Source organism: Pan paniscus, chromosome 10, assembly GCF_029289425.2.
Source record: "Pan paniscus chromosome 10, NHGRI_mPanPan1-v2.0_pri, whole genome shotgun sequence".
Taxonomy (NCBI): domain Eukaryota; kingdom Metazoa; phylum Chordata; class Mammalia; order Primates; family Hominidae; genus Pan; species Pan paniscus.
The window spans coordinates 97,189,938-97,204,059 of NC_073259.2; the positions used below are offsets into that span (position 1 = coordinate 97,189,938).

The following is a 14,122-nucleotide window of genomic DNA, read 5'->3' on the forward strand; positions in this document are numbered from 1 at the left end:
GCAATCTCATCTGATTTATCTTCCCTTACTCACTCAGACTCAGCCCTTTGCCTCTTTTTTTTTTTTTCCTGGCTTATTTAGAGTTTCACAACCTCTTACCTTTAACTGCTGAATAAGTGTGAAACATGTGTGTATCTGGCATCAGATATTATAATCTCCAAGAAAAAGTATTCACAGTCAGAGATGGCTGTGGCTGCCTAGTATATATCAATATTTTGCTTTGCTGTTATTTCATTTAGAAATTACATTTCCATTTTCCTCACAGATTCACATTCGAAACAATAAATTTTCAAATTTGTATTTTCCTCCAAGTCTCTCCCTTTTGAAAAGTGGATGGCTGAAACAAACATTTCTCTGAGCTCTACAGAGCTCAGAGTGTCAGTCTGTCCCAGAGAGCCATTAAAAAATTCCACACCAATAAACCACTGACGTAAATACAGGCGATGGAATATTTGGGTCTAACAGGATCCTAAAAAGGACTTTCAATCACATACACAGAGAAAATTAACTTCATTGACACATCAAAACTTTTGCAATGTCCTGGAGGCAGGGCCACCATGATTATTCTTCAACCCAACTAGCACAGACATAGGATCTTATCGCCAAATCAGCCTGACTTCTTCGGGATCGATCAAGAAAACTCACCCTCCTCCCCCAATCTCTCTTCTCTGCACCCATCTTAATATGAAGAAAAATGGTTTGGGTTTTGAGTTGAGGATTCTAGAGCAGAATTTTAGATCTGATTGTTAAATAAATAGTTTGAGCCTAGTGAAAGATATGACTGTACTAAAAATGGCTAAATAAAGCAGGTAAGAAAAACAAGGCAGCATATTGATCCTCTCAACAATGTATAGATTTTATAGACCCTGCCATTCCATGCCAGTGTCTGGACTCACAAACTTTGGGGCAGCAAGCATTTTTAAAGCATTCACTTGAGCTAAGAAGGACTGTATATGCATTAAAAAGTTTCTAGGACCTGTCTCCATTTCCCTGGATATACTTAACTCTACCTATTACCCTTTTATGTAAGTATCTTCTGCACACAAATACTGAAAAGGGTCAAGTTCTGGGAAGTCACCTGTTGGCTCTGTCAACATACAAAGGAAGCATCTGCTGTAAGATATTTCCTGCCTGAGGCGGTCTTTGCTTCCAAGTTTGTTGCTAAATCCCCAAAGCCTTCAATAGCACCTAGGGCCTAGCAGGAGATCAGTAAATATTTGTTGAATACTGAATGAATTCACAAATAAAAAGTGCTCATTGTTATTGATGTGCACTCTTAATTGCCTGCCTTGCCACAAACTAGACTTGCCTTAACCACTGGTCTCTATTCTTTCTGAATCCTTACCATATGTAAGGATTTGTCCGTATGGGTTCCCAAGTACTGTATCTCTAACCTCTGGAGTCTTAGTGTGAATTTGGTCCACAGGCACCAACAAGACTTGCTATCTCAGAGTTGGACTGTTCATTAAAATGACTTCAACTCTTCACTATCTGGCTTACCTTGGTTATCATAGTCCTAAATTCCAGAGCTACAGTGACACAAGTCCACATATAGCATGAGAATATAAAAGGTATAAAAGGGTAAAATTTAGTGGGGCAGGGGTGGGTGGTGGTAAGTTACTAATTGTGATAGCCTGATAGTCAGAATTCGAGATAGCTCCCAATAACCTCTGCCTCCTGATGTCCATTCCTTTATATAATCCTCCTTGAATGTGGGTTGTGCTTAGTGGTCACTTCTAACAAACTGAATATGGTAAAAGTAATGGTATGTAACTTCTAATTTCAGGTATAAGAGACTACTGCTTCCATCTCTCTCTCTCTCTCTCTCTCTCTCTCTCTTTCTCTCTCTCTCTCCAGCAACCAGTGAGGAACTGCGGTCTGCCAGCAACCACCTGTGTGAAGTTGGAAGTGGATTCCTTAGCCTCAGTCAAACCTTGAAACGACTGAAAACCTGGTCAACAGCTTGTCTAAAATGTCATGAGAGACCCTAAGCCAGACTCACTTAGCTACAGAAGCCTTTATCTGTATCTCTGACTCACAGAAATTGTGAGACAATAAATATTTGTTATTTTAAGCTACTAGATTTTCGGGTTGCTACATAGCGATAGATAACTAATATGCTAAATCAGGGATTGGCAAACACCCTCAAAGGACCAGATAGTAAATATTTTGGGATTTGCAGGCCACGCAATGTCTGCTGAATGCAGGTGCATGGAGGTCTAGGCCCAAAGTCTTTTTGGGCATTAAGGGAAATTCATCTCCATCTTTTTCTAAAGCATTCATTTTATTTTCTATCCATTCTACAGAGACTACCCATTCTACAGAAATTTCCTCAATGGAGAAAAAGGACTAAAACATTATACTTTTTCATTATTACTCTTATTTCTGCAGATGTTTATCTTCCATTCAGTCCAGTCACTTGAAGACATATAGAGAACAACGCAATCAGGTCACTCAACAAAAACTACCTATGTACAATGAATGAAGTGGCAACATATGAACATTTATTGTGTCTAAGTCGCCCTCAAGTAGCTACACCATGGACAGTTAAACAGGAAAGTTATCAAGGAACATAAGAAATGTAAAACAGAATGTCATGGAAAGGTCAAGGAAGGAGAGATAGTTCAGCTGAGCAGATAGAGAAAAAGCTCAGTGCAAGAATGTGGCATTTGAACTGAGCTATGAAGAGTTAGGAGGTCGTAATCACTTAGGGGAAGGGCTTTCCAAAGTCACCAGGACCAATAATAAGAATTCTTGATTTTTCAGAGAATCATAAACAGCATACGGATGTCCCTAGCCTTAGCAAACTGTAGCAGATTCAGATCTTAGACCACATGGAGTGGTGGAAAGTACATAAGCTTTGAATATAAAAAGACATGGAAACTAAGGGATGAGGTCCAGTCACAATGTGGTCACTTACTGATTTTACCTTAGAGAAATTACTTATCCTCTAGAAGCCTCAATTTAATCTTCTGTAAACATCAAGAGTGATAAAACAAATCGTCAGAGATGTTTGTATTTGTGAGCAAAAAGCATAGCTCCTGGTACACGTTATATTTAAAATAAATGCTAATTATTTTATTCATATAAAGTTTCTCCATAGCAAAGATACCAAGACCTAAGTACTTCCTTATATGTAGATAAATTTCCACTTTAAGATTACTCCGCATCTAACTCCTAAATTCTCTTTCTAAAATTAACTCTGGGATTTGGAGACTAGAATAATAAAAACCTCACATGACATTTTTCCAGGAGCAAGCTACTGAAAAACTGCTAAATATAGAATATGCAAAGAAGAGGGAAGTGGAAAATTATGGACATATAGGAAAATTATGGCTATAAAATTTCAAAGAAGTCACTGCAAAACTGCAAGTGCTGAAATTTCCTATAAATCTGAATTGTATTTATTTTAAGAGAAATATTTTGGAATTTTGGGTTTGAGAAACTCCTCACATTTTGGCCTACTACTTCCAATTACACTGGGACTTCACTATCAGTCCTCACACTACAGATGTGTCATTATCTAAACAATCATTTTCATTTCACAGAAATCCCAGGACTGTTTCTCTAACAATTGAGCCATAACAGTGCTGTTCCCATGGTTACCAAAAGTTCTAATTTCAGTTCCTCAATATGCATTTTATCATGTAAGATTATACAATGCTTCAGAATAGGCCACTCTTAGTTCCACATGTTCTTCTTTCTATTATTTTTCTCTAAGTTTCTCACACCCAATCTCCACCGAAACTTCCTGTTTTGCTCATTTTTTGACTAAAGTTTGTGTGCCCAACCTCTGTAGTGATCACGTTTCTATATAATAAATTCGGAGCAAAGAGGCAAAGCTAAGTAGAAGGAATTAAGCAAAGATTAGAAGAATCAGCCTCTTGTCAGTCTCCATGGCCCCATAATCATGGTGGCAAGGGAAAAACAATGTGAATCCCAGGATATGAGGTCCTTAGAGATGGAGTGTTTCCATTTTATCTGTTTGAATTTCTCAACAATACAGGAATTGCGAAGTTCACAGCTCTAGAAGTTGCTTTCTCTAGAGATTGGGGTCTTACACCAGAGTCCATAGAATGGGCTTCAGAGGAGGTCATCGAGTGCCTGAAAGTATGTGTAGAGGTGTGTGTGTGTGTTTGTGTGTCACTCCATGTAGCTAAGGACATTCACTTTAATAGCCTTAATCAGATTCTCAGAGACATCTAAACACCAAAGATGGTTTAGAAAAACACTTCTCTTAAACAAGATCTGTGTTTTGTGACAGGGCCCTGAAAAGCCAAGTTGTTAATAAAAATCATTTTTGTGAAATTACTATTATATCCTCATTCATCGAAGGGGCATTAAAATGTGGCATAAAATTTTTGGAAAATTAGTACAGAAATGTGTAACAGGACCCATAATGATGTCCTTCCTCTTGGATCCAGTGATTGCACGTCAAGGAATGTATTTTTAAGAAACAAGTTAAGAAAGGTAAAAGAGTAAAGAGGTGTTCGTTTTGATATTGTTAATAACCAGGGAAAATTAGAACGCAATATGAGAGACTAATTGAGCAAATAATGTGACATCAACACAATACAACATTATAAGGCCACAACTGCAAATATTCTCTAGGAAAATAGACAATATTTATGATGAAATATTAAATCGAAAAGTAAATATGATTATGTGCAATATGAGTAAAACTGGGACAAAATATGCCAATACTTGAAAAATAATTTGCAAAATAGTTGTACTAAAGCAAAGATATTTTATGTGACTTTTTCATTTTAAAATTCTCCCAGACTTTAATATCCTATTAAATAAATGTTGAATTAGAAATAAAAGAGTGACTTCTGTTAAATGTGGCAATTTGAGCATGTGTTTTGATTTTCATTTCCTTCCCACACTCCACTAAAATGACACCAGAGATATGGAAAAAAGACACAAATGTACAAGGAATATGGGGACAGGGAAGGGAATGCCAGCGTGAAAATTACGGAATCTATGAAGCCAACAAATGGAGATGACTAACTTATTAAAAAGCAGAAAATGTAAACACATCAACAATGGAGTATGAAAAGGAATAAAGCTTGTTTACATCAAAGAACCCTGGAAAGTTTCAAAATCAAAGACAACTTTGACCTCTGAAAGAGGAGGTAAAGGTAAACAGACACATTTGAAAGCAACTTCTGGAGCAGAAGCCAAAAGCAGTTACCCTTACCCCTTGTCCAGCTCTGCCTCTCCTAACCTACTCAGTCAGAGAACTTCCCCTTCTCGACCCAACAAAAAACTACTGTGTGGAGAGACTAAAGCAGAGGGATCTCATACTACAAATCGCTGAAGTCAGAGGAACGTAATGAAAATTAAACACTTAAACCACAGTTGACATTGAATAGTGGGAGCCCCCTTTCTGCACCAGCACACAGGTTAGACTCCTGGGCAGGAAGTCTTAGAAGGACCATTCTATAACAAAAAAAATCTACGGATAGTGATGATAATAGACACTCCAGTGAAACATTTAGTTCAATTGTGCTAGCATAAAGCCCATCAGAGCTCCCAGTCAGTCTTTTAATTCATCAAACTTAAGTCTATGAGTGGACATCAGAGAGCACAGCACATTTAAGAAAAGCCTCTAACAACAGGGACAGCAACCAACGTAAACACACAGTAAAAGTAACTGGGAGAGATGAGACAGGGTAGAAACAGAAAAACTGTTGTCCAAATAAATTAATATCCTCAGAGAGGAAAGAGAAGATATCACAGCTATTGGAACAAAAAGCAAGATGCTATTTTTAACAGAACATTAAGAATACAAGAAAGAGCTCTGGAAATTAAATGTATGATATCAGAAATTTAACATGCAATAGAAGGATTGCATAGAAGGGATGAAGTGGAGACAGTAACCTAGAAAGTAAAACAAAAGACAAAGAGTTAGGACACAAGAAAAATAGGCCAGAACGTTCAACATTTAATCAACAGAAATTCCAGATAAATAGAATAGAGAAACACAAAGGGCAAAGTTTTGTCAAAGAAATAATCCAAGAAAGTTTCTAAGAACTGAGCTTGAAAGTACCCACCAGATTCTCAATACAATGAATAATGGAAAATCCACACCACGGCCCAAAATCATGAACTTTCAAAATCAAAATACCAAGAGTGAAAGGTCCAAGATCTTCCAAAATTAGGAAAAAAAAAAAAGTTCATCTACATAAAGTCAAAAATCAAAATAACATTGTACTTGATTTTTCAATTGCAATCCTGGTGATGGAGTAATGCATTAAAAATTCTAAGAGAAATGACATTTGATATTGAACTCTATGCCCAAATAAATTATCCATCAGGAGTGAAAACCGACCAAAAATGTTTTAGACATGAAGGGTCTCAAAAAAATGCACCTCCCATGCTCCCTTTCTGTGGAATTTGTTGATAAAGAAAGACACGAAAGAGGAACCGGGAGATGGGAACCAGGAAGCGGGCTCTCCAATACAGGAGAGAGTTGAAGGGAATTTCCATGATGATAATGAAGGGAGATAACTAAAGAAATAACAGCGTAGCCGGACTAGAAAGAACCAAATCCCTCCATCCAGGGGAGATAACTTCAAGGATTTTAAATAAATTTAAGAGATTATTTGATATATTTGAATGCATTGAGAGAAGATTTAGAATTTTGGCAAATGTTTGGACTTGAATTGTGATAGGTACTCAGACAATTAAACAGAAGAAAAAAAGCTAGACAATGACTCCAAAAAATTGAAATTTTATAGAAAAGAAAACTTAGAGAACATGACATAGGTCATCTGTGAATAAAATCTATGTAGTTACAAAAATATAAGTACTGAATATTGATTTAATTAAAAAGTAACATGGTTACATTTGGAAAATGAGGAAAGAAAAGTGTTTCTAGGGGAAGGAGGAAGAGGCATGTCTTACAAAATAAAATCTTTGCCTTCAGAGTAAGAAATTAATAGATAATACCTAAAACTGAAAAAAAAATCAGTATAAACACATTATTTAGAAATATGGAAACAAATACTGGAAGAAACAAGTGGAAGAATTTAATATAGAAATGGAAATTGAGGATAGAGAGGAGTTGGGAAAGTAACTGCAGTTTTTAAAAGTAAGTCTTACTAACTGTTTGCTTTTAAATCTATTTAAATGTATAAATTGTACAGAATGAAGAAAATAAAGTCAAAAGAGGAAAACAACCAGTTATAAAATAGAATGAAAAGGTAAATCTAGGCCGGGTGTGGTGGCTCACGCCTGTAATCCCAGCACTTTGGGAGGCCAAGGTGGGTGGATCACTTGAAGTCAGGAGTTCAAGACCAGCCTGGCCAACATGGTGAAACCCCATCTCTACTAAAAATACAAAAATTAGCCAAGTGTGGTGTCAGGTGTCTGTAATCCCAGCTACTCGTGAGGCTAAGTCAGAAGAATTGCTTGAACCCGGGAGGCGGAGATTGCAGTGAGCCAAGATATCGCCACTGCATTCCAGCCTGGGTGACAGAGTGAGACTCTGTCTCAAAAAAGAAAAAAAAAGAAAAGGTAAAGATAAATCTGGGTGCTTTTTAAGATTAAATATTTAAGAAGGCCAAATGTTGAGTATTCCAGATGACTTTTCAAATGGCAACTTCCATTAATGCCATAAAAGAAGAACAGAAAAGAAAAAAAGAGAGAGAGAGATTGAGGATAAGGCTGGGTGCAGTGGCTCACGCCTGTAATCCCAGCACTTTGGGAGGCTGAGGCAGGCAGATCACAAGGTCAAGAGATCAAGACCATCCTGGCCAACATGGTGAAACCCCGTCTCTACTAAAAATACAAAAATTAGTACTGGTACATGCCTGTAGTCCCAGCTACTCAGGAGGCTGATGTAGGAGAATCGCTTGAACCCAGGAGGTGGAGGTTGCAGTGAGCCGAGATCATGCCACTGCACTCCAGCCTGGCAACAGAGAAAGACTCCGTCTAACACACACACACAAAAAAAAAAGGACAAAATTTTTTTTTAAATAAAAACTTGTAAAAAGGAATTTCCTAGGACTAAAGAACATGAATGTGCTACCAAATTAAGAAAGATTCTACCAAGTGCCTTGGGAAATAAAATATACTCCAACTTTAAACACATCATTGTGAAATTTTAGAACACAAAAAAATAAAGACAGAATCCTAAAACTTTCTAGATAGAGAAAAATATAAATGGAACTAAGCGTGGTATCAGATTTCAAATGAGCAATGCCAGCTTTGTTTTCTTCAGTCTGTTCTCCTTAGATTTGTCTACATTTCCCTCCTAATATTGATATAAATGATTATTATAAATAAATGACTATTTTTATCTTTCCTTTTGAATATGAAAGCATTGCAAAATTATAAAAGTAAACAAATTAAAAAGTGAACAGTTAATAAAGCTTACTTAAAAACAGTAGTCACAATGAAAAATATAGCTTTAATGTCAGAAAAAATAATTTTAAACTGATAGCTCTGTATCTAGTTAAATTAGCAGTCAAATATAAGGGGGCTTTTCAGTTCATGAAAAATGGAATTAAAGGATAAAAAGTAAAAGTATAAACTTTATTTTTCAACTTTATTTTAAAACTTTATTTTCCATCAAGTTCAAGACTCTTTTGCAAGCAATGATATCAGCCATTCAGTTCATCCTTAAAGAACTGCACAACAATTCCTAGTCCAGAGAAAAAGAAGAAAAAGAAAAAAAAGAGAGATAACAAGGACTAACAGAAAGGAATTACAATTACATCACCTGGACACATCACGCTTAAGATTCAATTGAGAGCATGCCAGGGATGCTCTCTAACGTAATCAAGGGAATGTTCAATGAAACAAAGTGATTTATCATCTATAACTTCAAACCTATTTGTGTCTTGACACCAACTCTGTTAACCTTATGTCATCATTTCTTAGAGTCTTTGATATGCAAATAAAAGTTTCTTTGTATTAAAAAAAAAAAAACCTGAGAGGCCTGGAGATTTAACCATGTCAAGGCAGTCTTTATTGCATTATTAATTGAAGAAAAACAGATGCATTTTTCACCAATTTTTTGAGAGACTAGGAAACAAAAAGAAGTCAGAAGGAGCCACATCAGGATTGTAAGGTGGATGCCTAATTAGGTCCCACCAAAACTCTCACAAAATTGCCCTTGTTTGATGAGAAGACTAAGAAAAACCATTGTCATGGTTTTCCAGGAATTTTTCTGCTAAACCTTTGGCTAATTTTCTCAATACATTCTCATAATAAGCAGATGTTATCATTCTTTGGCCTCCAGAAAGTCAAAAAGCAAAATGCTTTGAGCATCCTAAAAAACTGTTACCATGACCTTTATTCTTGATTGGTCCACTTTTGCTTTGACTGGACCACTTCCACCTCCTGGTAGCCATTGCTTTGATTGTGCTTTGTTTTCAAGATTGTACCAGTAAAGCCATGTTTCATCTTCTGTTACAAGTCTTTGAAGAAATGCTTCAGGATCTTGATCCCAATTGTTAAAATTTGCATTGAAAACTCTTTTCTTGTCTGCAGGTGATCTGGGTGCAACAGCTTTGGCAACCATCAAGTAGAAAGTTTGCTCAACTTAAGTTTTTCACACAAAATTGTGTAAACTGAACCAATTGAGACATCTATGTTGTTGGCTATTGTTTCTGCTGTTAGTTGTTGGTCCTCTTCAATTAGGGCACAAATAAGATGAATTTTTTCCTCAAAAACTGATGTGGATGGTTAGCCACTAAAAGATTCATTTTTAACACCATGTCATCCCTTCTTAAAACAAGTCATCCATTTGTAAACTGTTTTTCTTTGGGGACATTGTCCCCACAAACTTTTCATAGAGCATCAATGATTTCACCATTCTTCCATCCAAGTTTTACCATAAATTTGATGTTTGTTCTTGCTTCATTATTAGCAGAATTCATGTTGCTATTATTAGAGAATAGGGGCTTTTATGACACTGATTTCTTATCCTTCTTAGTGCTCAAACTAGATCCTGTTCAAACATGTTATAACAAATTAGTATGAGCTCATTTTTGTGCAAAAACTTTTGAAATCCATGCATAGTTTTTCATAATATCCATTTTCCTTGACCTTTTTGAAGACCCCTCCTATAATGTGGAATAAAAGTATTTCAGATATATAAAGATTCAGAATGTTTACATCAGAATCTCACACATCCTCTCTTAGTAACTTACTTAAGGATGCTTTCCAAAAAAAAAGAAAGGAGGAAACCAAGAAAGGAGAACTTCAAGCCAAGAGATTAGGGAACCATGCCAGAAAAATAAGAATTATTAGTTGTTAGATGAAAACTGCAAAGAGTTCAAAAGAACAATTAGTCCAGATGGAGCAAAGAGGCACCCAGAAAAAATAAAGACTTATTAAAATTGACACTTTCCTTAGTAACTGAAATAATTTAAGAACTTAATAAAGAGAGACAATGTAAATTAGAGAACAAGAATTAGAAACTCAAAGAAAAGCAGAAAAAATAGCTATTAAAGAATAGAACTTAACACACTATTTGATATGCTATGAACAGTATTTTAATATTATAAAAATGTGAATGGTACTTGTGTATTTACAAATTTTAGACACAGCCTATGCACCTGAAATCACAAATTGGTAGCCAAATGCTAACTCCAACTCACAGAAGTGCTTTATTTGACCTACTCTGTGTTCATGTGTGTATCTTGATTGAATGAGTTTCCATTACTTTTAAATCTAGAGTTTTAAATCTAGAGTTTCCACATAAATGTCTGCATTGGCAGCCTTCTTTGAAAACACTAGGAGATTTGCATCACTGGATCCAATATTCATGCAGGTAACATTGAGCTTGCACTGGCCAAACCAAAAAGATATGTAAATTCCATTAACTCATGCCTCTCTGGCCTCTATAGCATTTGAAGTTTCAACACCTCCTACACGCAGAGAATGAAAGGCTTAATTATGGTCACAAAATAACAGAGAAATATTATGAATATTTTTTGATAATATAAACATTGCTTATGATTGAAGCTACGAGTCAAGGGGTGAAGTGAAATGAAGAAAATAATAGAGATGTTAGTATACCTTTATTTTTGAAATCTGAAAATTATGGGTTGACAGAATAAGGTATAAATATTTCACACATTATGTGAAGTTATAAAAGTCACAGATTGAGGAATTAAAAATAATAATATAACTATATTACGACAGGAAAAACAGAAGTGAGAGATTTTCTAAATCCTTATGGGTCATAGCAGATTGTCCATAGATATTGGAAATTTGTAAACCAAAAACTAATGAGATAAACATTTTAATCACAGTATTAACCCCTAAAAAAGAACCAAAAGTAGAGTAGCTTACAGAATTTGCAATAATTTCTTCTAGGCTTGAGACTGTGTGTGTATGGTTGGATGTGGCCAGGGAGTGTCACTTTTCACTCGAAGCTATCTTTTCTCACACTAGCCATTTGGAATCTGGAATCTGCCTATGTGGTAGACATAGAATTCATAAGGTTGCCAAAAAGCTACATGTGCAGGAGGGCTGCCCGAAGGAGGGGAGAAGCATGCTCTATTGGGGGTTTTAGACTGTGGATCAACAGTGAAGGTGTTCAGTGTGTGCTTTTATCCAGAGTTAGCAGATGATCACTTAGACAATCAGTCTCCAGTTCCATCCTGGCATGTAAGAATTTAAATTGTGTTTTAAATATCAACCAGTCTGGTGAGATAGGCCTCAGATGATGCTCTTGGAGGGCTAGTAAATTGATACACAGAGTCTGTTTAGGAACAGTGTGGTGATATATCAAGAACCACAAACATAATCATAGCCATTGACCTGGAAGTCCCAATTCTGAGAACTTATTCTAAAAAAGAAAATTTAAAGATATTTTATATATGTTTTAACCACATGCCTATTTAACCTCTCAACTATACACTGCAATACCTGGGTGACCATGAAAGTATAGTTCATTATCAGACAACATTCTTATTCTCTGTTGGCTGATTATAAACGTTTTCATAGTGAGAGGACAGGACAACTTCGAATGTTAACTTTTAATATCGTATCATCTTTCAGTAAGCTTCAAATGACTGAGTGCCAGTCTCATTTCCTACAATCTGCCTCCCTCTTTCCTATTTTATCCTTAAGCCACCCTCCAAACCCTCCACATATGTACTGTAGTTTCACCTCCATTCTAGTGGCATTCTAGGTGGTCAAGGCCATGAGGAAAAAAGAAGCTCTATCCTGGAAGCTCCATCCTGGAAGAAAAGAAATGAAGCTTCAATAGAATAGTTCTCCTTAGGAACAGGTTCAGAACCTCAGAGTGAAGCATCTGCAGGCAAACCAAAATGACTTCATGTTACTCATTCGAAATAGCATAATAAGGATAATTTATTAAAAGACATTTTTCCCATTGCAGGTAAGAATAAAGAGTGCATATAGTTGAGTATGTTTTCTATAATATTGTTGATATTAAAAATTTATGAGTAACTTAATTCCCTGACTATAGGAGAATCTTAAATAAATTCTAAATATTTTCTCTTCCCTGCCAGGTTTTCACATGGCTGGATCCTTCTCATCATTCTTTAGAAAGGCCTTTAAGGCTGAGTGTGGTGGTCCATGCCTGTAATCCCAGCACTTTGGGAGGCCGAGGCAGGAGAATCACTTGAGGCCAGGAGTTCAAGATCAGCCTAAGCAACATGCTGAGACCTTCCATCTCTACAAGAAACCTTTTACAATTTAAAAAATTATAATTAAAAAAAGAAAGACCACCCACCACCATCCTCCAACATCTTATTTTCCCATCTCTATCTTTTATTTTTATCATAACTCTAATCACTATTTAAATATGTATTCCTAAAAATTTGTCTCTATCTTTATCATCTCTCTTCTTCCATTAGATTGTAGCCTCCATGAAGTCAAGGACTGCCTGTCTCGTTCACTACAGTATCCACTGTATATGGAACTGAACCTGGCACATAATAGGTGCTTGATAAATATTTGCTAAAAAAATGAATAATTTTCAGATATTGACATTATAAACATAAAAATATATAGCTTGATGGAAAAAAATTGTATGATTGCTTAAACACAACAGCATAGATATAATTTTAAGGATGTTATTTTGCACATGAAACAAAGAAAAAATTACAAGAGTTTTATTTACCAACACATAATTATTATGAACAACTTTTTTTTTTTTTTGAGACGGAGTCACTGTCATCCAGGCTGGAGTACAGTGGCGCCATCTCGGCTCACTGCAACCTCCACCTCCTGGGTTCAAGCAATTCTCCTGCCTCAGCCTCCTGAGTAGCTGGGACTACAGGCACACGCCAGCCATGCCCGGCTAATTTTTTGTATTTTAGTACAGACGGGATTTTACTGTGTTGCCCAGGCTGGTCGTGAACTCCTGAGCTCAGGCAATCCGCCCGCCTCAGCCTCCCAAAGTGCTGGTATTACAGGCGTGAGCCACCATGCCTGGCCCAATAACATTTTTTCTTACATTTTTTATTAGTTACTTTAATGCCCTTAAAATATTACTTATGGGTTTTTAATCATCTACTATTCTTGATTGTATGTATTAAATAACATGAAGAGAAATGCCTTGGCTTTCCTGGTGAAAAAAAAGTTTACAGCCTGTAATATAAATTTAAACCCTTGAAATGTTCACAGACTAATTTAGATATAAGGCTTAAACTGATGGCTTTAACAAATACATAATAAATCTTGGTGGAAATTAACATGGTTTTGTAAAAGGTGAATTTTAATGTCTAAATTAATCATAGAAGAGTTTTTGAGCTTGTGAAAAGAGGAAGTACAAGCCTCATTTTGTTTATATGCCTTGAAGTTTTTCCATAGGAGGTAACGACTATCCGCAAAAGATTTGCTTCTGCCGAACTGGCCTCACTATGCCAATGAGGGGATAATGCAACAGCATCATTCCTTAGAAACTCAAGCTCCGGGCTGCCTGGTATAGATACCTCCGTTGTAAGAATTATCTTGTTGCTTTGTCATTACTTGTTTACACATGTGTCTTCCCTAGCAGGTTATAAACTCCTTGAGGGCAAGAGAGTAGATCTTCATAAATTTGTTGGATTAAAAGAATTTAGTAATTTGTGCTTGAGATTAAAAGACTTTGGATGCTGAAACTTTGCAGGAAATTTGATTTTCAGACATA

The 14,122-nt window shown here is 36.1% G+C and overlaps 1 long non-coding RNA gene across 1 annotated transcript in view; it reads right to left on the bottom strand.

The window, feature by feature from the left end:
* Positions 1-14,122, bottom strand: part of LOC129393528 (uncharacterized) — a 299,465-nt gene that overhangs the window by 152,376 nt on the left and 132,967 nt on the right. The gene's annotated exons all lie outside the window — the stretch shown is intronic.